At 40.2% G+C, this 25,024-nt stretch overlaps 1 long non-coding RNA gene across 2 annotated transcripts; it reads right to left on the bottom strand.

Annotated features, from left to right (window-relative positions):
* Positions 1 to 1,855: 1,855 nt before the first annotated feature.
* LOC114682543 lies at positions 1,856 to 23,409 on the bottom strand. 2 transcript variants are annotated; one of them, XR_003733060.2, is made up of 4 exons: positions 23,317 to 23,409; positions 20,393 to 20,669; positions 12,057 to 12,215; positions 1,856 to 3,110 (listed from the first exon to the last, which is right to left on the bottom strand). It is a non-coding gene; the product is annotated as an uncharacterized LOC114682543 (long non-coding RNA). The 2 variants fall into 2 exon arrangements; XR_003733058.2 differs by lacking the exon at positions 23,317 to 23,409 and having other exon boundaries at positions 20,393 to 21,264.
* Positions 23,410 to 25,024: the final 1,615 nt, after the last annotated feature.

Below are 25,024 nucleotides of genomic sequence, written 5' to 3'. Positions count from 1 at the left end.
CCCGCAAACCAGCTTCCATACAGGCCTGACACCAGCTTTGAGTGCTCCCTGCTCGAAGACGAAGTCTAAGTCTCTGCCAAGTTTCTCCCAGGATGGGATGGTGAGGCTGCCTGAAACTGCAAACCAGGAAGATACAACGTCACACTCTTCTAGGAATCTCTCTAAGGTACTTTTCTTGACGTTTAAGTTCTTTGATCTGAGAAGCTCATTAAGAGCCAAAAAAATTGGGTGCGAAGAAGAGGTCCATAATTAGTACTAAAATTTATCTACCTTTTGGTTCTCTCATCCGCAACCTGTTTTCTTTCGTTTCACCACACCATGAACTTTCTTCGCTCTCTCTTTGTCTACAGAGAAGAGCAATATCCCCGCTTTCGTCGTGGATCCCCACCTTACCTGGGGACTTACCAGTGCACTGCCCTGACCGCAAAGAGTTCTGAGCCTTCAAGAGACAGGGGAGGTAAAGGCTTCCTATACAGGCCACCACTTGTCGCGTCCGCCTCGACCAGCAAGGAAGATGCAATACCAGGCTCTTCTCCAAGCAGTTTATTCAGGAACCTTGAAACAATCTTCTGACCCCCGGGGAAAGCCAACCCACAACCTAAATTGCTTCTGGGCAGCCAACCCCAATCTGCCACGTGGGTACTGCGGATAGGTCCAGGTATGAGGAAGCAAGCCAAATCCTTAGCCTTAGCCAAATAAGGAGTTGTTTATCACAGAGAGCACTCACAGTCAAGAGGGTGGAAGGCAGAAGTCAGCGCCATCTTTGAGGCGCGGCTGCACGCAGCTCTCTACAACATACCATAGGGTAACTTAGTAGGCAAGGCCCTGGGATGACTAAGCTCTCTTCCTGACTGATGGACAGAGGATGCACAGTCATGTATTTAGGGGGTGGCCTGGATTCATAACACTACAAGACACTATCAGCCTGTTTTCTACTGTTAGTTGGAGGCAGAACGCAGAGTAAACACTTTTTATCCTGTGTTCCTCTTTCAGTTTCCCTGCCCATTTTAGAACACACACGGAGGAGGGAGACACAGATGAGTCAGCAGCTCCAATGAAGATCTCCAAATTCATTGCCATCATTTGCTTTCCATTCTACTTTAGACAGCTCTCTCCTTATTGGTTCCTAATCTATGTGTATTTGAATATGAGTCAAACAGATAGAATAAAAAAGCTTCCAGTCTACAGTTTCAATAGCCAGGCTTCTGGCTAAATTCTAGCTTGTAGCCGGATTTAGCCAAAAGAAGGTTAACTGTCCCAGAGAACTGCAACAAACAGAGGCAATAGAGACCTAGGATAGGCAGGGATTATGTGGGATTGCCCACACTCCTGCTTTGAGTCACCTGTACCTGCAAGAAATGTGTTCTTTCCTCTGAAGCCACTGCTTCAGCCTTAATATCTGTGATCACTGCCTCAGTTTTGCACCTTGCCTTATTTGCAATGAAGATGTATGTTGGGAAAAATACCTGACAGAAACCAGGGATATATTGATTATGTGCTCCCTCAGAGGGCCCATTAAGAAAATGACTGTGTCAATGGCAATTCTCACTTAGCCATCTGGGACTCGATGAAAATTTCAAGTCTCAGATTCCACAAATGTAAATTGGGGAATGTAAATTGGCATATCAGAAACTTTTACCTCAAATATACAATTAGTGGCTCAGTATCAGTATCAGCCCTCAGCAGGTGGAAAGTGAGGCTTTCAGGTAGATAGCCAGGATGCAGGGCCAAGTACCTTGGTATATGATCACCCTCTAGTTACCATGGAATGCTGTTTTCATTTGAGAATTGAATTCTGGGCTTATGATTCCTTACAACACTTCCTGTCTTCTACTTTCAGGTTCGATGTTTCAGCTGCAGCACACATTTAGTTGGGAGGGTGAAATGAATCAGCAGCTCTGAAGGAGATCTCAAAGAGTACCCCAGGATTTGCTTTCCATTGGTGGAATTGGGTTCTCTCTCCATATTGCTTCCTGTGGTTTGGGCCATGTTCCATCCCTCATTTCCCTAGAAAATTCTTGAGTAGAAGCAGCAGGAAATATTATTTGAAAGGATTTAGGAGAGAGAAATACATAGAAAATACATGACTTAAGAGTGCCTGTACCTAATCCATCAAGTATCTACTGCCTCTGCCCTTGGGTATTTAAAGCAATGCCAAGGGGTGGAGCAAAAGACCTCCCCCCTCAGCACAGAAGATGTGCAGGTCATCTCAGACACCTGCACTCAGATCCATGTTCCAATCATCCTCTCTAAGCAGTCCTGCTGGGTAAAGCTTCAATGGGCTCCAACAGGTTCCTATTCCAAACAAGATTTGAATGCACACCCTCCTCCATCAGAAGCAACAGGAGCTCATAAAGTTGTTGCAGTTTCTCAGCAGTCAGCCTGTGGCTGTATTCTGGGACTCAGTTGCTCATGAGCACACCAACATACCATTATTAATTTGTGCCCACAAGGCAGCTTGCTCCTGTAACACAAGGGGAGACAGATCCGGGGAAATTAGCAAATCAACAACTGTTTGATTCCAGCATTACAAATCTGAATCATCTGATCCTGTGCAATGTGCAGCAAGCAGATTCCTGAATCTGCAGCCACTGCTTCTCTTTAAAAGGTGTGGTCTCCCTCCCTTGTTTTGAATTCACTTCAGGCTTTAGGTTCTGGCAGAGACTAGGGGAGTCCTGCTCTTTCCTTCTTCTGAAGCTACTGCTCTCATTACAGATATGGCATCCTTGTGTCAGTCTTGAAGTCCTGCTCTATGGGCAAGGAAGATGATTTTCTTGAGGCCTCAGTACCTGCCAGAGACTAGCAAAATCCTGCTCTTTCCTCTGCCCTGGGAGATTTACTCTGTGAATGACTATGGCATTGTACTTTTATTCATGAACATTAGTGTCACCGAAAATATGGAGCAGTAGCATTGGCAGTCACTTCTCTATCTGTCACCAAAGGTAATAAAGTATGGAAAATAAAGTATAGCACAGGAAAATTACTCGTTTTCATCCTGATGCCTTTTAGGTACTCACAGGTTCAACTTTGAATTCTTGGTTTCCATTATCACTGTGTTCTGCATACAGAAATCTCTTGCACATGATTTTTTTCAACTTCTTAGCCCATTCCTATATATTAAACCAAGGAAAGCTTTAGCTTCATTGGAAGTCAATTATTTATTGATGACAGCAGACAGGTATTCAATACTTCATTTGATAATGATAAACACCCAAGATTCATTTTTTCTTGGATATTTTTATGTATGCTTTGATCCATTGAAGATCTTATCTTGTATCTTCACCCTCAGACTTTGAATTCCTATGTCTGATAGTAAAGTTAATACTGTAAAATGTTTTTATGTTGGAATCATAGACCACCTCTGAATCTGTTGAAAGCTTTCTGCCATCTTTTCAATACAAATATATGGGATTCTCAGGTAGAGATAAAGGCATGAAATATTAGAACATCATACCTTAAAGCCTCTCATGCTCTTTAGAAAACCCTTCTCTGCACATCATTGTGTTTTTTTCCGAACTATTGCTTGAAGTATCGTCTCTGGTGAGGGCCAAATAATGCACAAATATATGAGTATATCAATGTCATTGGGACCCAGTTTATTTCTATATGACTCTTGCAGAAGGAAAGGAATTATTTTTGTATAAGTCTGTCACTATTTTAGTCTCAGTTTCCTAGCCATTAAATGCAGTGTGGCGTATTCTTTCCAATTCATGGTCTTAATCATAAACCTCCTAACTACTTGATTCCTCCCTGATTATTTGACAATTATGGGAAAATTATATTTGTGAGTTGCTCACTATTTTCTATTTTATGGTATGTAGTTCATGAGACTGGGAAATTTTGTTCCTCCTCATTTTAATCCACTAACATGCAGATTAACCTTCATTCCTATCACATGTAGTCAGTGCCAGTGAAGCTTCTAAATAGCAGCAGATGGATTTCTGTTCTATTATGACATAAGATTGTAGGGACTTCAAAAATAGTTTTTTTCTATTATATTTGGAGATGTAAGTATATTTTTGTAATGGTCTTTAAGCTCCAATTTGGCAATAAAGGCATACCTTTGGCAATAAAGTAAAACAAATAACACATTACTGCCACATTTGTGAGAAAACACTGACACCCTTCATAGTATAAGGGATTCAGTTTTCACATTATCCCTCCACTTGTTCTATGATGCATTTCAATTACTTTAAAAGAATTTTATAAATTTATATATGTGTATGTGTATGAGTTTGCTTATGCATATGTATACATACACACAGATACATATGCATGTGTGTACTTTCTTGACATAGTTTTTTTTTAATGTCATGCATGAGTACTGAATTTAGATTTCACACCTTTTCCATCAATGTAATATCTGTACTATAAATTGTCAAAATAAATACCACTATTTATCAAAATTATTTTACCAAATTGTGAGTGTACAAATGTATACATAATTAAATCACACAGTGTACATAATGTAGTGATTATGTGTAGCCATTTGAGCATTGCCATGTTGGAGTGGAAAGGCCTATTACTGTTAGTGTACATTACAAATGGATTCTTTATATCATAGCATCCAATATTTGTGCTAGATTTTCTGCTAAGTGTGGACTTTGATAGATTTTCCCATCTGTGTTGGCATTATCAATTGTGATTTTATTGAGCTCACCATTTTTGGTTATTTCCTTGCTTTCATGCAATATTCTGGATTTGGTGACATGGCAGTTGCTCATGATGATCTCTGGAACCTCATAGAGCAGGGTCCTGTGTTGGTCAGTTTGTTTGAGGAGGAATTTCCCTGGGTGAGGGTAGGATAAAAGGCTGCAGGTGGGGCAAATCAATCCAGTGTGGAAAGTCCTCAAGTTTAGTAGCTGTGCAGTTTACAAGAATTAACCTGAAGTGTCCCTAACTTTTAAGAGAAAGGGGTGAGGGATGCTGACCTGGAAGAAAAGAAAGTCCTGATGCCCAATGCCCATTGTGGGTTGGCATGAATTTTCACATGGATGGAGAAAGGAATGGTCAGTAAAATTTTTCAGGAGTGGGCAGAGGAGATAGCATAGAGGAGAGATGACATGGCTAGGGAGAGAAGAAGTTTTGGATAGGAGGCCTGAAGTTAGAGATGTACTCCCATACATGAGTTAGAACACCAAGATTGAAAGGGGTTGCTTGGGAAGGGCCTGGAGCCTAAAAAGACCTAGAGGCAGTTATTTGCCCACCCAGGCTTAAATTCTTGTGATATCTCAATAAGAATATTTTTAAGACCAGTTGGTAAGCTCTACCTTCCCTAAGAACTGAGGATGCTAAAGGATATTATAGATTTAACCAACTGTCTTATTAAATAAGAAACACAGAACCAATGTAAAGAAGAAAGCCAAGAGGTCAGAGCTCAAAGCTAAAACCTTACACTTCTTCCTGAGGTGGTCCTACCTCTCCAAAAGAGAATTACTTCCTGTGCGTTTGTCTTTATATAGTCTTTCTTTTCTTCCTTCTCATTGGTTGTAAACCCAAACATGTGACTGCCTTTTCACTGCCTGTAAGTACAGCCCTTCAGGTCTTAAAGGCATGTATCTCCAATGCTGGCTGTATCCCTGAACACACAGAGACTTACCTAGCTCTGCCTACCAAGCGCTGGGATTATAAGCGTCTACCACCCCCACCACACTCTTGCTATGGCTCTAATAGCTCTGACCCCCGGGCAACTTTGTTTATTAACATACAATTAAAATCACATTTCAGTACAAATAAAATACCACCATAGGATATGAAAATACTAAGGTATATTAAGAGGTTTAGATGCAGTCTGGGAATCTTGGATGTATAGTCCAGTTCATGATCATACTGAGGAGAGGCTCGCATACCAAATTGGGGGATGATCTCCTAGAGAATGAGGCCAGTGACTGCCTGAGCCCTCTTCTTACAAACCAGAAGTGACTCTACCCAATTTGAAAATGAATCCATGACCTTGACAAAACATTTAATTCATCTCACCATGGGCATTGGGTATAACTGAGCTGTCAGTCAGACCCAGGAAATGACTTCTAGCCTGCGTGTGAGAGGTTAGCTCCAATATTTGGAATTGAGATCTAACTTGTGCCAAATTTTACAAGGAGCAATAATGGTTTTTAATATCTGTACATCTTCATAGGTAGGGTGTAGGTGGGCTTTTATAAACTGAGACAGTGCCAAGTATTAGGGTGAAAGAAATGATGTAATTTGGACAGTAATTTCCTAGTGTCTGGAGCTGACTATGAGGACATGGATTGTATGTATGGATTTCCTGAAGTGAATGGAGTAAGTCTGGCCCCTGTTGGTCCTAGCTGCCTGGTCTGCTTAGAGATGATACAGTTGTCATTGTGATGAGATCAACAGTGAATAATTCCTGTCACCTTGGGGAAATCAAAGCTTTTATCATGGCCATTATTTGCCCGGAATTAGATATGAATTGGCCTTTTACTGGGAGAAACTAATTCTCTTTCCAAATAGAAATGTGGGAGAGGAGGATATGAAAAGTACATTTGGAAGCTGGTTGGTGATGGTGCACATTGTTAATCCAAGCACTAGGGTGTGGTGTTACTGTGTTCCCCAAAATATTGTGCACCCTAATAAACTTATCTGGGCTCAGAGACAGAACAGCCACTAGATACAAAGGCTAGAAAATGTTGGCACTCACAGCTTTAATCCTAGCATTCCAAAGGCAGAAATCCATCTGGGATCTCTGTGAGTTCAAGGCCACATTAGAAATAGCCAGGCATGGTGACACACACCTTTAATCACAGCGAGTGAGCCTTTAATCCCAGGGAGTAATGGTAGAAGGCAGAAAGATATATAAGGTATGAGGACCAGGAACTAAAAGCATTTGGCCTGGTTAAGTATTTGGCTGGTTAAGCTTTTAGGTTTTGAGCAGCACAGTTCAGCTGAGAGCCATTCGGATATGAGGACACAGAGGCTTCCAGTCTGAGGAAACAAGATCAAATGAGAAGTTGGCTAGGTGAGGTTAGCTGTGGCTTGTTCTGTCTCTCTGATCTTCCAGTATTCACCCCAATAACTGGCCCCAATGCTGTGGGATGGTCTATATGTCAAATTGCTCGGATTGGTCAATAAATAAAACACTGATTGGCCAGTGGCCAGGCAGGAAGTAGGTGGGACAAGGAGAGAGGAGAATTCTGGGAAGCGAAGGCTGAGGCAGAGAGACACTGCCAGCCGTAGCCATGACCAGCAGCATGTGAAGACGCCGGTAAGCCACCAGCCACATGGCAAGGTATAGATTTATGGAAATGGATTAATTTAAGCTATAAGAACAGTTAGCAAGAAGCCTGCCATGGCCATACAGTTTGTAAGCAATATAAGTCTCTGTGTTTACTTGGTTGGGTCTGAGCGGCTGTGGGACTGGCGGGTGACAAAATTTGTCCTGACTGTGGGCAAGGCAGGAAAACTCTAGCTACACCCAAGTTTGTTTTGATAATAAAGACTCTTTAAAATTCCTGATACCCTAGGGACTCAGAGCCAGGAAGATCTTTGTAAGTTCAAGGCCAGCACGGTCTACCGAGTGAGAACCATTACAGGCACCTAAACTACCCAGAGAAACCCTGTCTTGAAAAACCAAACAAAACTATATTTGGAGTATGTAAAACATTTAGGGATTGCCACTGTGCTCACAGTAAGGCACAGGTGAGAGTCATTATCTCAATCTGTTGTTTAGTAGTGTGTTTCTGTGCTTCTACCATCCCAGTATCTGACACTATGACATATCCTGCTCTATGGGTCCCCTCATGTAAAAAGGAGCTGCCATCTGTGTACAGATATACCCAGCCTGAGGCAATGTGACCTCCTGTATATGTAAAGGATGACACAAATATTCCTTTAGGATTTCAGTGCAGTAGTGAGATGTGAAATAGTCAGCACTAGGTTGAAGTAGCACCTTAAAATATTAAGGGATGGGCAATTCTGGAAAATAAGTTTGGTATCTTGCAGTAATTACACTTGGAGAGAAAGATCTTAGGAAGAAGGTAAAGTGTGTAAGCCTTTAAAATTTAAAAGATGGGACAGTTAATGGTGGGAGGAGATAGCAGTGGAGAGAGTAGTTAGTTTCTTTGATTCATGATTAAGGAGCTCAGCAGCTTCTAAATGGCTTATGCATGGTGCCCATGATTGCATTGTGAGGTCTACTTGTTTTTGACAGGTATGCTACAGGTGATAAGGAGGATCCCAGCTTGTGCCCCAGGCACCCAAAGGCATATCCCTCTCTTTCATTTACATAGAGGGAGAAAGGATGGGTTTGTCAGGGAGTTGTAGTACAAGGGGCCAGAAAGAGAGCCTATTGGAATTTCTAGAAAGGTTTAATAATGGGGTGAATGAGGGGTTTATTCAAGGAGCCCCATGCTATGTTATATAATGGGTGAAAAAGGACATTGATAAGATGGACCCCAAGACCACAAGAAGTCAGCTCTTAGAAATGGCAGAATCTCCCATTTAGTAGGGAGGACTTGAAAAGACTAAAGTAGATGCTTTCTATCTAAAGATATAGCCTAGTATATTGTGGTAATTCTTTCACCAAAATAGGTGACCTGAGGAATGGAGAGCTGGACTATGAAACATGAGACCCCATAAGTCTGGCTGTATAAAAAAATTAGGAGATGAGAGGTGTTAGTTTGACTAACTTGTACTTATGGGCTGCAGAGTAGAATGTTATCTACTTATTGTATTGTTTACAGCCAAGGAGGGAAAAGGAGAGCAAGCCAGGTATCCCAGAGAAGATCTGGGGATAATGGTATTGGAAGTCTTGTTTCCCATGGCTATGATACAAGGAAAGGAAATACAACAAACAAAATACAAATAAACATAATCTACAGGCTAAAATCTCAGGTGCTCCAGTGATTGTATGCAGATCAGTTTTTTTGCACAAGTTTCTTAGCACTTTGTCAAGCAAGAAGAGTGATGCCTAAGCCAATAGCCCAAGGATGAGGGTCTGATGGACATGAAACAAATGAGAATGATATCTCAGACTGCAGTCCTGGGGAATGGCTAATGGTTTAGCCTGTGATGAAGGATGACCATAGCACATGAAGACTGTGGACAGGTATTCCCATCAATAGTCATTTCCATGGGTCCAGGGGATTATTTAAGCTGGCTAATATACAGAAAACTCTTCCATAGAATTAGTAATCTGGAAACAAGTCAAATGGAATGTGGGCAGTTGTAGATGAAAGAACCTTGGTACAGGACTCTGGACACAGGGTGCTAGGAGGGTCTGTTTTGTCATGCAGCAACAATGTTATTTATTTGTAGTGCTATTTTTGTTCAAGAGAAAACAAGAGGTACAACGAAACCCACTGTAAGAGTTATTACTGTGGGAGGCAAAAGAGGGATTCTGCAATAGGTCTATTAGAAATGAATGGTGCAGCAAGAGGAGTTGGGGAACAGGTGGAATCTGCTTTTATACTTCTGCTATAGCATGATCATATGACTTACATAGCTATGCCATGCAGGAACAAGACTATGTAATCAAGCTGCATGCAAGTTACATAATCACATACCACAGGGTAACTTAGGAGGCAAGGCCTTGGGATGATTAAGCTACCTTCCTGACTGATGGACAGAGGATGCACAGTCATGTAGTTAGGGGGTGGCTGGTACACATAACACCACAAGAGACCATAAGCAAGTAATTTACTGTTAGTTGGAGGGCAGAATCCAGGGTAATTTCATTTTATACTGTGTTCCCTTTTCAGTTTCCCTGCACATTTTAAAACACAGAGGGAGGAGGGAGAGACAGATGAGTCAACAGCTCTGATGGAGATGTCCAAATTCATTGCTGTCTTTTGATTTACATCACTACTTCAGATAGCTCTCTCCTTATTGGTTCCTAATCTATGCAGATTGTTCCTGTCATACAAGGGGAGACAGAGCTCGTAGAAATTAGCAAAGTTGGAGATTGTTTGATTCCCAGCATTACAGATTTGAGTCACCTGATCCTGTCAATGTGCAGCAACCAGACTCCTGCTTCTGCAGTTACTGCTTTTTCTTAAAGATGTGGTCTCCCTTTTCAGTTTGAGTTCACTTCAGGCTTTAGTAGCAGGCAGAGACTATGGGAGTCCTGCTCTTTCCTTCTTCTGAAGCTACTGCTTCCCTCAAGAATATGACATTCCTATCTCAGGCTTGAAGTCATGCTCTAAGTGCAAGGAACATAATTCTCAAGAGGCTTTATTGTCTATCAGATTAGTGAAATCCTGTCCTTTCCTCTAACCTGCAGATTTATTGTAGGAATGGCTAAGACAATGTAGTTTTATTCAGAAGTGGTAGCATCCCTTAAAATATGGAGCAGTAACATCTGCAGACACTACTCTATCTGTCACAAAAGGAAATAACGTATAGAAAATAAAGTGTAGCACAGGAAACCTACATGTTGTCATCCTGATGCCATTTAGTGTCTCATGGGATCAACTTTGCATTCATGGTTTGCATTATCATTGTGTTCTGGCATACAGAATCTCTTGTACATGAATTATTCCTACTTCTCAGTCCATTCCTATATATGAAATCAAACAGGGCATTAGCTTTGTTCAAAATCATTTATTTATTGCTGATGGCAGAGAGTTTTTCAATATATCCATTGATAATGATAAATATACCAGGTTCCCTTTTTCTGTGTTATCTCTTTTTGTATGCTTTGAACCAGTGCAGATCGTATCTTGTGTGTCTACCCTCCTACTCTGATTACTTAAGCCTGATAGTAAAGTTAATACTGGAAAAATTTGGTAGGTTGGAATCATCAACCACCTCTGAATCTGTTGGAATCTTTCTGTCATCTTTTCAATACAAATGTGTGGAATTCTCAGGTATAGATTAAGATATGAAACATCAGAACATGGTACCTTAAATCCTCTCAGGCTCTTTAGAAAACCCTTCTCTGCACATCATTGTGTTGTTCTCCAACTATTGTCTGAAGTAACATCTCTGATGAGGGCCAAGTGATGCACAAATATATGAGTATATCAGTGTTATTAGGACTCAGTTTATTTCTATATGACTCTAGCAGAAGGAAAAATATTTTTGTATAAGTCTGTCACCATTTTGGTCTCAGGTTCCTAGCCATTAAATGTACTATGAGGTATTCCTTCCAATTCATGGTCTTAATCATTAACCTGTTTTCCACTAGCATTATCTTAGCTGAGGAAAACCAGTTATCATGAAGCCACTCTTTGCTCCATTTTTGGGTGCTTAGAATCTTTTTTAAAGGTTTTTTTTTTTTTAGGACTGATATTGAAACTCTATTCCCATATTCTTTGCCATTTGAGCAGTTTTGGAGATATATAATAGTGATGTAAATGATGCAGTTTTTTTTTCTCACAGTCACAGCCAATGTAGCCTGTGGGTATGAAGATAAATATTGAGAAGACTGTCAGAAATAAGATTTCAGAGAATTTGCAGATGAAGGTTCTCCTTCTTGGTCTGCTATCTTCCTGACCATGGGGAATATATTAAATTATTATATTCAGCAGAGTTTGTGTTCCTGTCAAGGATTTTAAGGGAGAGAATCAGAAATAGAGGATAGCTTTGAGAGTGCCTGTATCCTAATCCATCCAGCATCTGCATATGTTTGCATGAAAATTATTCTCAGACATAGTCAGAATTGCAAACATGATTACTGTATTTATATTATTTCAGATGTCTTTCTGCTTCTGTGTGCTATACCATGTCGGCTCTATTGTGTCAAAATTAATATCAAAATGTCAAAATCAATAGTAATTTATTAGCAGTGGAAACATATATTAGATATAGAACAAATACTTATATAATAATATTTTTATATATTACATTTAATGTTTTTAATTTGGTGTTCAGACATGGCTTATCAGTATGTGTCACTGGCAAGCTGCACAGGAAGACAAATAAATTATTAATCAGCTACAGAATGAAATAGAACCTTTCATGTAGTTAGCCAGGATGTAGGCCTAAGCACACACATATATCATTACACCCTAAATTTGCACCTGATGTTTTCTTTTCTATTGATAATTAGAGTTAGATTCCAAGATAAATTACATTTTTACCTTTTGTCTACTTACAGTTTTGTGGCTTCTGCAGGAAACATTTAGGCATAGGAAGAAATGTATCAGAAACACTGATGGATATTTCCAAGATTACCACAGGATTTGGTTTGCATTGCTGGGAATGAGTTTACTCTCCTTACTGGTTCTTATCCACATTCAAGTTTAATGAAAACACTACAACAATCAGAAGGAAGGAGAGATAATAAAACCATCAGCATTGCATGTTGTTACCAGTCAGCCTCTGTCTATATTCCAAGTCTCAGTTGCTTCTGGGTTTAACCAAAGCCTGCCTGTATATTGGCCCAGAGCAAGCAGACTGCTCCTGAAATCTTCATGAGACAGAGCCCATGGAAATTAGCAAACTCAAGATTGTTTAATTCTCAGGATTAATTTCTGAGTCACATGTTCCTGTCACCTATGAAGGATGTAGGATCCTGCTTCTGAAGCTAATGTATCTCTTAAGATATGACATCCCTGTGTCTGTCCTGAACTGCTAAGAAAATGCAAGTAAGACAAATCATTTCTGACCTTAGAATCTGACTGAGACTTGGGGATTTCTGCTCCTTCCTCTTTGTTATTCATTTCTTGGTGCTCTTTAACCTTTGAGAAAAATATGAGCTACAACTAAACCCACTATCAGAGTTTATTAAGGAAAGAGAATTTGGGAAATGTGTGTAAGTTTATGGAAGTGACCATAGTGAATAGGGGGCAGAGGAATGGGTGGAATCCACTATCATGGGACCCCCAAGGATGGGCATATGGGCTATGCAGCTATGCCATGCACATGCATTGATAGGTTACATGGTCACACTACTTGCAAATTATGTGATCACATGGTTCATCTATTACTCGGGACATAAGGCCCAGTAATGACTAAGCATTTGGCCTGGATGCTGGACTGTGCATATGCAATCATGCAGCTGGGAAAGTGGCTAGGAATTCTATAATTCCAGACTCTTTTTTTCTCACAAAAAAAAATAAAGTCGTTCATGGAGACGGGTGAATGGGAATGGGAGCACATTGTCTTCCAGAAATGCTTCCAGCTGAAGTGGTATGCACTGATTAACTTTTGTGTGTAGAGAATGGGAGATCTTTGAGGTAGCCTGATATTCTGAGGTAGTTAATTGTGTTCTGCACATTGGGACCTGTGAACTATTTCATTGCTTCTTAGATCTGGCTGTTAGAATCTGACAAAGTGCTGGCAAGGCAGAAGTGGAATAGAATAAATTTTATTGGGTGTAAGTTCCGCAGGGGGTCCAGCGTGAGCAAAGATGGTCCTCAGATCAAGAAAGTATAAGTGATACTTATATGAAGTGGATCTGACCTTCCCAGCTAGTTTCAAGGTGGCTCTGTAGGTTGTAAGACCTTTTAAGCACATTAAGATGCAACTACAGGCCAGGCAGTGGTGGTGCACGCCTTTAGTCTCAGCACTTGGGAAGCAGAGCCAGGTGAATCTCTGTGAGTTTGAGTCCAACCTAATCTACAAAGTGAGATCCAGGACAGGCTCCAAAGCTACACAGAGGAACCCTGTCTTGAAAAAAAATGCAACCACAGGAAATTTAAAATCTTGAGCTTGTATCCATGATATTATAATGTTTAGTACTCTGCTATCAGAATTTTATTGGTTAGTGTTAGCAAGAGAAACAGAGACAGAGACAGAAACAGGCAGACAGCAGACAGACATACAGAGACAAAGGAGACAGACAGAGAGAGAGAGAGAGAGAAAGAGAGAGAGAGAGAGGGAGAGAGAGAGAGAGAGAGAATGAGAATATCCTGGAACATGTTTTTATTTTTATTTTTGTTATCAATCAGGCCTTTTATTTTTGTCTGAGACAAACTTTAAAAACCTGTTTCCTTTATTTTCCTTTATTTATTTTTTAAACACCCAGGACACACAGGTGATTGATTGCTGAGGCCATTTATGATTGATAGATTGTTATATTAAATCTGTTTTTTGCAGAGTCCAGATCCTTCTGAGTCTGGGGATGCGAATACCTCTGGTTACTATTTCTTACCTCCTTGGTATAATTTGATGGTCCTTGTACTTCTGGCTCTATGACTGATGGCAGTTCTGTAACAATTAGCTGAGTAGTTAACTAGAAATTTGATTATGTTATTAGAGACACAGAGGGAAACAGATGAAGCAAAATATGGTCAGTAGAGACAGGAATACTCAGAGAGGTAATCAGGAAGAAGAAAAAACATATGAGATTCTCAATCCAGTGGGGTTGAGTAGGGTTGTGGTTGAAACCTCATTCTTCTAGAATTGGTGACAAATCGGTTGATATGGTGTCTTCTGGAACTTAAGAGAGCTTGGCCCTGTTTGTGTCACTCTGTATGAGGAGTAATTTCCCTGGGGTGAGGGCAGGATAAAAGGATTCTGGTGAGACAGATGAATCCAGGGGGGGAAATCCTTATGCTTAGTAGCTGTGGGGGTTACAAGAATTAACCTGAATGGTCCCTACTGTTTAGGCAAAAAGGTGAGGGCTACTGGCCTGGAGGGGAAAGAAGGACCTGATCCCCAATGTGGATTGGTGGTGGGCATGGATTATTACATGGCTGGGGTAAGTGCTAGTCAGAAAAATTCCATAGAAGAGAGCAAAGGTGATAGAGTAGAGGTGTGAGGATGTGGTCAGGGAGAGGTGAAGGTTTGGATAGGAGGCCCAGGTTCAGGGCCAGTCACCCATACATGAGTTCAAATGGTGAGCATGTTTGTGGCTGCCTGGGAAGGGCCCAGAGCCTGATAAGAACTAGAGGTAATAATTTCATCCAGTTGAAGTTCCTGTTTCATCTTAGTAAGAATGTTTTTAAAAGACAAGTTGGTATGTTCCACCTTCCCTGAGGACTGAGGATGGTATGAGATATAAAAATGACATGGTATATTAAGAGCCTTAGATAGGTTCTCCAAAATCTGGGTGGTGAACTCTGGACAGTTTTCAGAATGGAGGAAGATGGAGAGCCCAAATTGGGGAATATTTTCCTGGAGAAGGAGATCTGAAACTGTCTCAGCCCCATTATTGGACACTGGTATGCCTACACCATACTTAAAAATGAGTCTATAATCACGAGGAGATACTTAATTCAGCTGACATTGGCCATATGAATAAAGGTGAATTGCCAGCCAGTTCCTGGAAGGGACCCTCTAGCCTTTTGGGTGGGACAAGGTTGGATCAAATATTTGAAATTGGGATCTGAATTGTAGCAATTTTCACAGGAGGCAGAAATAGTTCTTAAGAACTGTAAGTCCTCAGAGGTCGGCTGTGGTCAACTTTTATCAATTAAGACAGAGCAAGACTATTAGTGTGACAGAGCTCATGGAGTTAGGACAGAATTTGTCTAGTATCAGGAGCAGACTGTTAGGATGTAGCCTGCACTGTACAGATTCCCTGTGGTGGGTGGTGAAAGTTTGGGCCATGGAGGGCCAAAGTTCCATTTGCCTTGTCAGCCTGATTATTGCCCTGGGAGATGATGGAACTGTCAATCTGATTATACTGGCAGTGGATGCTTCCTATACCTTTGGGGAGATAGGAGGCATTTACCATGGCCATTATTTGGCCTGAGTTAGATATGGATCCTCCCTTTTCTGAAAGAATCCTGTGCTCTCTAAGGATAGCAGCATGGGATAGAAAGATATAAAAAGCATATTTGGATCATGTATAAACATTTAGGGATTTCAAGATTTCTACTGTTCCAGTTAGAAGCCACGGGTGAAAGCTATCAGCTCAGCCTGATGGTTAATGTTGTGTGTGGTGATGGCTGTGCTTCTACCACCCAGTATCTGACACTATGGCATAGCCAACTTTATGGGGCCCCTCATTAAAAAGGAGCAGCTGCTATCTGTTTACCAGGTATAAGTGGCCTGAGGCAATGTGCCCTCCTCTATATGTGAATGATTTGGCAATAGTTCCTCTAAAGTTTCAGGGCAGGAAAGACATGGAGAATGGTCAGGGTTAGTTTGAGGAAGGAGGCTTGAAATATGATAGGGTGGGCAAGAATGGAACTAATTGTCACATCTTCTAGTAATGCCATTTGAGAGAGAAAACTCAGGAAGGAGGTAAAGTTTATAAGATGTAGCTAGAGTTTTCCTGCCTTGCCCACAGTCAGGACAAATCTCTGTCACCCACCAGTCCCACAGCCGCTCAGACCCAACCAAGTAAATGCAGAGATTTATATTGCTTACAAACTGTATGGCCATGGCAGGCTTCTTGCTAACTCTTCTTATAGCTTAAATTAATACAGTTCCATAAATTTATACCTTGTCACGTGGCTCATGGCTTACTGGCATCTTCACATGCTGCTTGTCATGGCTGGCAGTGACTCCTTCTGCCTTTCTGTTCTTTCTTTTCTCCTCTCTGTTAGTCCTGCCTATACTTCCTGCCTAGCCACTGGCCAATCAGTGTTTTATTTATTGACCAATCAGAGCATTTGACATACAGACCATCTCACAGCAGTAAGACTTTATAAATTAAGAGATGGGACAGGTTGTGATAGGAGAAGATAGCTGTGGTTGACCCAAAGTTTAGTTTCTTTGATTCCCAAATAAGGAGCTCAGCTGCTGCTAAAGGATGGATGCAAAGTGCTCATCACTGAATGGTGAAGTCTAGATTTTTTGACAGGTACAGAGAGGGCCCTAGATGATGCTCTAAGGTCCCAACTTGAAATCCCTCTCTTCCTGTTACATAGAGGGAGAAAGTTTGAGTTAGGTGTGGGAGGTTTAATGACAGCTTTCAAAGACCTGCAAGGAGGATGGACATAAACCTGTCCTTGGCTAGAGAGCCATCTGGAGAATTGTAATTGTCCTGTGGGTTCTGATGAAGAATCACTTCAGCCCCATGCTGGATGGACAGCATTGTTTTGATGAACCTCAACTGCATGTATTATAACCTGTTTCCAAACTAGTCGATGTTCCTCTGGTAGTTGGATATTAGCAAGGATCCTGTATATACCAGGAAAGGTGAGACTATAAGATTGGGTAATATATTTAATTTTTTTAATAATGGAAGCAGAATTAGAGTTTTAAGAGTCCAGTTTTTTTTCTATCTCAAAAAGTTCAGCAAGTGAGAAAGGGCCATATACCTTAACCAAACCATCTACCCTGGCCACCTAGAGCAAAGGGATAATGGCTGCCGATTTGGCCTGACTGGAGTTGGAATCCTAAGCAGCTCAAGAGTGAGTCATAGGAGGAGTACAAGTGGGAGGCAGAGTTGTGTGGTTGGTTGGAGCAGACTCATCCTGGAGACAAGGGCAGAGTTAGCAGTGTGTATCCAAAGGGGCAGATGCCCAAGGAGCAGGAATGGGAGGTTAGATAGGCAGAGGTTCATTAGCAGGGTCCAGAGCAGTAGTAAGAGAGTCCTCAGTTCAGGTTGCATACCCAGGATCATGTGGACAGGAGAAAAGGAATCAAGAAGGGAGAGTTTAGAGCAGAGATAGAGAAAGACTTGGATGTAAAGTAACTCTTTGCATTTGCCCATTTGCTGGCAGAAGTTAGATAATTCCCATAAAATACTGGGGTCTAGTGAGCCATTAGGTGGTCTTTTTTATTGTTTTCTAAGGAATACTTAGGCCACTTTTTAGTGCAAAGTAGGGAAAGCTTAGAAGTATTTAAGTAACACATTAAGTTGAGAGGCTTAGGAGTCTCCAGAAGACATCCTAGAGGAGAATTGGGGCTAAAGAGATTGAAAGCCTTGTTTTCCATGACTGTGCCAGACAGAAAAAAATAAATAAAAAAATATATTTTTTATCAAAAGACTACAATCTCAGGCCTCCCTGAAATCAAGTGAGGATAGGTGACTGGCACAGGTCACTCAATGCTTCTGCAAGCCAGAAGGATGAAGGCTAGGGCAATGCGGACAAATGATGAAGGTACAACAGTGAGAACAAAATGGGGAATGGCTGAGGAACTATAGCCTGCCAGGAGGGCCAACTGTAGCCAATGAAGTTCATTGATGGGGATTTTTCCAATCCGAAGGACACCAGAAGGACACCTGATGATCTATGGTCATTCTGAGGAGTCCAGGAGAGTGTTTTCACTGGAAAGAGAAAACTCATCAATTGAAGTAGCCTATGTTGTGAACATGGACCTGGTGGGTGGGACAATGGAAATGGGCAGTTGTAGATGGAGCAAACCTCGGTACAGGATAGTGGGTGAAGGGCAGCAATAGGGCCTGCCTTGTTGTGGCATCATTGTTGTTTATTATGAAGCAGGAAACTCACTATAAGTGTTTATTAAGGAAAGAGAATAGAGAAAAGATGCATAGGCCTATGGAAACAACAAGTGTAGATAGGAGGCAAAGGAATGGGTAGAACTTGCTTTTATGGGTCCCCCTGAGAATGAGCACATAGGTAGCATCGTCATACTCCTTGCAAGTCATGTGATCATTCAGTGCATGTATTACTTACATAGGATGTCAGTCTCTGTGATGAATGAGCATTTTCCCTGGCTGCTCAACACCACATGCTTGATTGTATAGCTGGGGAACTGGCTAGGAATTCTAATACATACCTCTGTGACATCCATAGGTAAATCCTATGGCAATGTCAGTTTTCACTAGGAATCTTAAGTGTCTCTGAAAAAATCAAGCGGTAGCATTGGCAGATATTACCATACTTATCACACAATAATCTGGGTGAACACTAAAGTATGCACAGGAAATTTATTTCTTATTATCCCATTACTATTTTGATTCTCACAGGTAAAATTTTGCCAATTTGGTTTACATTGTAATTGCTTTTGGCATACAGAAAAGGGCTTGGTATAAACACCTTCCCATTGGCCATTTGCTGGCAGAAGTTAGATAATTCCTGTAAAATATTGAGATCCTGCAAGCCATTTGGTGGCCATCCCTTATTGTTATCTAAAGGACACTTGGACCATTTTTTAATTAAAATGCAGACAAACTTAAAAGTCTTTTAGTAAGGCATTAAGCTGAAAGGATTAAGAGTTTCTAAATTGCATCCCAGAGAATATGTTAGGCTAATCAGATTGGAAGCATTGTTTCCCATGGCTGCAGCAGAGAGAGAGAAAAAAAAGCTAACATGATCTAAAAACTAAAATCTCAGGTGTCCCAGAGATCATGTGAGCATCTGTCAATTGGCAGAAATCACTCAGTATTTTGTCAAGCAAGAAGAGGGAGGGGTAGGAAACAGCCCGAGGACTAGAGTCCAACAGATAACAAATGAAGGAGAATAATATCTCAGCCCACAGTCATGGGAAATAGCTAAGTGTTTAACCTGCTAAGTGGGTGACTTTAGCCAAGGAAGTCCCTGCATCGGGGTTCCACCAGTCCAAAGAACACAAGAAGGATGCAGGTTAATCAACAGTCATTCCCATATGTCCAGGGGACTGTGTACATTGCCTGATAAAGGGAAAACTCAGCAATCAAAGGAATGATCCAGCAGCCTGTCAAATGGAAAGTGAGCAGTTGTAGATGAATGAACCTTGGTACAGGATCCCAGGCACATGGCACCAGAGGGCCTGCTCTGTTATGTGGCACCAATGATATATATTTGCAGAATGTTTGCAGAATCACTATAAGAGATTTTATTACTGGTGGTTAAAGAAGCATTGTGCATTAGGCAAACTAGAAAAGAATGGTGTGGAAAAAGAGGCAGGGGAATGGGTGGAATCTGTTTTTATACTTCCCCTCTAGCATGTGCATATGTGCTTATATAGCTATGCTATGCAAGAACATTGATTCCAAGATCACATAACACATGGATTACTGAGGAACTAGGCTCTGGGATGACTAAGCTTTCTGCCTGACTGATGGACAGAGCATACAATGTCATGTATCTAGAGGGTAGCTAGGAATCATAGCACCAACAGCCACCATCAGCCAGTTTTCTACTGTCAGTTGGAAGCAGAGCCCAGGGTAAAGTACATTTTATCCTGTGTTCCACTATTCAGTTTCCCTGCTTCTTTTCCAACACACAGGGAGGGGGGAGAGATGGGTGAGACAGCAGCTTTAAGATCTCCAAATTCACTGCTGTTATTTGTTTCCATTCCTAGTTTAGATATCTCTCTTCTTATTGGTTCCTATTTAAATAGGAGGCAGTCAGAAACCAGGGATGTATTGATCATATGCTCCCTCAGAGGACCCATTAAAAAATGACTATGCAGGAGGAAAAAAATCTCACTTAGGCACCTGGGATTCTGTGAAAATTTCAAGTATCAGATTCCACAAATAAGTGCATTTGTGGAATCTAAAATGGCATATCCAAAACTGTTACATGAAAGGTGCAATTGGCAGCCCAAATCACAATCGGCCATCAGCAGGTGGAAAACAAGGCTTTCAAGTAGATAGCCAGGACACAGGGCTTAGCAGCTGGATATATGATCACCCCCTACTTACCACGTGATGCTCTTCTCCTTTGAGGGCCTAGGAAACATTACATCATTTCCTGTCATCCACTTTCAGTTTTGTTGTTTCGGCTGCAGCACACATTTAGTTGGGAGGGTGAAATGACTCAGCAACTCTGAAGCAGATCTCAAAGAGTACCCCAGGATTTGCTTTCCATTGGTGGATTTGAGATCACTCTCCCTCTTGGTTCCCATTAGAGGGGCATTCCAGACTCCCACATTTTCAGAGTACTCTTTCTTAGAAGCAGCAGGAAATATTATTTAGAAGTCTAGAGGGCAGAGAACCAGATTTAAAATGCATCAGCCTCATGATTGCCTGGATTTTAATCCATCTGGCCTAGGGTATTTAAAGGAATGCCAAGGGGTGGAGCAAAAGACCTCACCCAAGTACAGCCATATTCACACCATCTCAGACACCTGCACTCAGGCCCATGTTCCAATAATCCTCTCTATGCAGATCTGCTGGGTAAATGGGCTTCAATAGGTTCCTATTTCTGATACAATTGGAAACCATGCACTCCTCCATCAGAGGCAAATAGAGTTAATAAAGTTGTCAGCAGAGCAGATTCTTACCAGTCAGCCTCTGGCTATATGCAAGGTCTCAGTTGCTCATGGGTATAATTAAAACCCTATTGTACATTGGCCCAGCAAGGCAGATTGATCCTAACATACACAAGAGACAAAGCCCTTGGAAATTATCAAAGTCAGAGATTGTTTGATTCCCAGCATTACAGATCTGAGTCACCTAATCCTGTCAAATGTGCAGCAAGCAGATGCACTTTCTGCAGCTACTGCTTGCCTTTAAAGATGTGGCCTCCCTGTCTCAGTTTTAATTCACTTCAGTTGTTAGTATCTGTCAGAGAATAGGGGAATGATGTTCTTTTTGTCTTCTGAACCTACTTCTTCACTTAAGGATATGGCATACCTGTGTCAGTATTGAAGTGCTGCTCTGTGGGCAAGTAAGATGATTTTCTTTAGGCTTTAGTATCTGGCAGAGACTAGTGGAATTCTGCTCTTTACCCTGGGTGATTTATTGTGGGAATGGCTATGGCACTGTATTTTCATTCATGAACCTTAATGTCACTGAAAATCTCAATCAGTAATATATGTAGACACTATCCTACCTGTCACCCAAGAAAATAAAGTATGGACAATAAAGTATAGTACAGGAAACTTACTTATTATCCTCCTTTTGCCATACAAATGCTCACAGGCTCAACTTTGCATTCTTGGTATTCATTATCCATGTGTTCTGGCATACATAATCTCTTGTACATGATTTTTTCATATCTATGACATCAGACAGAGCATGAGCTTTGTTGGAAATCAATTATTTATTGATGATTGAAGAGAGGCAATGTTTCCCTTGAAAACAATAAACACACCAGATTCCTTTTTTCTTTGGTATTTATTTTTGTATGTTTTGAACCAGTCCAGAACTTATCTTGTATTTCTAACCACAACTCTGAATTCCTATGTCTGATAGTAAAGTTAATACTGGAAAATATTGGTACATTGGAATTACCACCACCTCTGATTCTCTCCACATCATTTTTTTTCTGCCATCTATTCAATACAAATGTATGGGGATCTCAGGTATGGTTTTGACGAAGACATGAAATATCCGAACATAGTACCCCAAAGCCTCACAGGGTCTTTAGAAAGACCCTCCCTGCACATTATTGTGCTGTATCCCAACTAGTGCCTGAAGTAACTTCTATGATGAGGGCCAAGTGATGCACAGAAATATGAGTATATTGCTGACATTAGGACTCAGTGTATTTCTATATCACCTTGGAAGAAGGAAATAAACTATTTTTGTGTAAGTCTATCATCATTCTGGCCTCAGGTTCCTGCTCATTAAATACTGTGTGGGGTATTCCTTCCAATTCACGGTCTTAATCATAAACCTCAAAATTACTTGATTTCTCTGCTGATTATTTGGCTAATCTGACAAAAATATATTTGAGATTTGCTCACTATTTCCTGCTTTAGTGTTTGCAGCTTATGAGTGTGGGAAATTTTATTCTTCTTCATGTTAATCCACTAACATGCAGATTAACTCTCAGTCCTATCACATGTAGTCAATCCCAGTGAAGCTTCTAAATATTAACAGATGGATTTCTTTACTATAATGGCATTAATATGTAGAGACTTCAAAATTAGCTTTTTTCCATCATATTGGGAGATGTAAATATATTTTTGACATGGTTTATGGTGCTCCAGTGTTACATAAAGTCATGCCTTTGCCCATGATTTCAAGGAAATAACACATTACTGCCACATGAGTGATATAACTCTGACACCCTTCATATATAAGGAATCAAGTTTTCACAACATCTCTCCACATATTCTATGATGCACTTCAATTAATTTAAAATATTTATATAAGTTGTGTATGTGTATATGTATGATTTTGCTTATGCATGTATATGTACATACACAGATACACATGCTTGTTTACACTATCTTGACATAGTCTAGAACTGTATACATGGGTACTGCTTTTAGATTATTTTGCATTTTTTGCTCCCTGCTTCAATTTAATATCTGCACAGTACATTTTCATAATAAACACCACTGTTTATTAATATTATTTTATCCTATTGTACATATACAAATGTATACATAACTAACTTACACTTTCTACATAATGTTGTGATTATGTGTAGCCATGTTAGCATTGACATTTTAGGGTTGAAAGGCCTATCATCGGTAGTGTATGGTATAAATTGACTTTTTTCAGTCTTAGCATTCAATACGTGTCCATGGATTTTCTGCAAAGTGTGAGGACTATAGAGAGTTTCCCATCTGTGTTGGCATTACAATTTCTGACTTCATCGTGCTAACCATTTTTGGTTGTGTCTTTGCTTTTGTTGGTGCTTTAATTTTCTAATATTTGAACCTTTTAATTACCTGTCTTTCTTAGCAGGCACTGTCTTCACAGCAGTCATCCTTTTCCTTTTAATATGAACTGTCTCTGACAATTGCATTCAATATTTTTTCATTATAAGATTCATGGAGAGTTTTCTGGATTGATCAGTTGACCTGGGACAAAACATTGTAAGTTCTTTATCATTTGAGCCTATTGGTAAAATTATTAAGGCCACTCCACATAGTTAAAAGGAAGATTTATTTAGTGGGTAACTTACAAATGAAGGGATAGTTAGGTCATGGAGTCACATGCACAATATATTGGGGAACATAATATCACCACAATCCCCACTTTTTAAATAAAAAGCTTACAACTAATAAATAAATAAATAAAATCTATATCCAATAAGTATATACAATATATACAATCAAGAATTACATTAACAATGTCTAGTCTATTAATGTTTGACATTTTCAGACAAAAAATTCATTACTTATCCTATTTAAAACAAATAGTTCCTTTTCAGAAGAAGATTCATTAATCTACCTTTTATCTTATCATATCCATTGTCTCTCTTTTTTCTTTTCAGAGTAAACTCAAAAGTGTACTTTTTATCTTATTATTTCTATATCTTCCCTTTTTTCTTTTTAGAGTAGATTCAATAATCTATCCTTTTCTATATTCTCTTTTTTCTTTTTCTTCTCTTTTTTTTTAAGAAAGCAAGAACCCTCAAACTAATCTTCTTTATTTAACTTTCTTTTCTGACCATTAACAATAAACTTGTATCCAACCATACTAAAAATGATAATTATCTGTAAGCCATTGAACACACAAAACCCACCCACTCCACATCTTGGGAATATGGGCATAATTTTCTTAACATTACTTCCTGCTTTCTGAGGACAAGTACATTTGGGTTACTTGTCAAGTCCTGGGAGTGGTAGCAGTATCATTTTTTTTTATCTAGTTTCTGCATAATACAAAAGTGCAGAGCTTCTCTCAAGTCCTTGCTGGAGTTGTCTGTGAATCTGGATCATCTGAGCTAGCCATTTCAATTTTTTCTGAGCATTTTATAGTCCAAAGCCAATCTTTGGTTTGTGTTCATCAACTTAATGGCTTTAACACAGTTCATGTTGAATCATCATTGTGGGATCCTGTTATCGTTTTGAAGATTTCAGAGTTACTGTTAGGTGTGATCATGGTTTCCTTCAGATTTTTGTGTCCCTCTTCTGTGGTTTGGAGCAATCACAGTCTCATAAATGTCTGTCTCTCAATCCATGAACATTCTTCTCTGGAAGAGAATATCTTAATAGTAAATTCTTCCCACTATTTGCCTCACCAAATTCTTCCAAACTGACTTTGCCAATGCTTTCTTATAAAGCAATGATGTTGGCAATTTTTCTATGAACAAGCAGCAGTAAACAATTCATCTCTCTTAGCAGCATCCCCATCAACACCAACAAGATGAGAAAGAGCCTGTAGTTCTGAGCAGCAACAGCAGCCTCTATAGACTCACCAACATGGTTTGTGGACTGGACCAGCCCCAGCCACAGGAGACTCTTAATCTCAGGGTCATAAGTTTGAGCCCCATGTTGGGCACCAGATATAACAGGTACCTTAAAAGGTCTTATTAATACAAAACTCAGTACCAGATAATGGGGTGAATTATGAAAGATCACAAAAGCAGAACAAGCCACATACAATCTCACATGGATTTTCAGTTAAGTGTGGAAATTTGAAAGAGTTTCA

This window comes from Peromyscus leucopus, chromosome 1 (assembly GCF_004664715.2).
Source record: "Peromyscus leucopus breed LL Stock chromosome 1, UCI_PerLeu_2.1, whole genome shotgun sequence".
Lineage (NCBI taxonomy): Eukaryota > Metazoa > Chordata > Mammalia > Rodentia > Cricetidae > Peromyscus > Peromyscus leucopus.
Note: the sequence above shows the minus strand (reverse complement) of the source record. Positions and strands in the feature narration are given on the sequence as shown.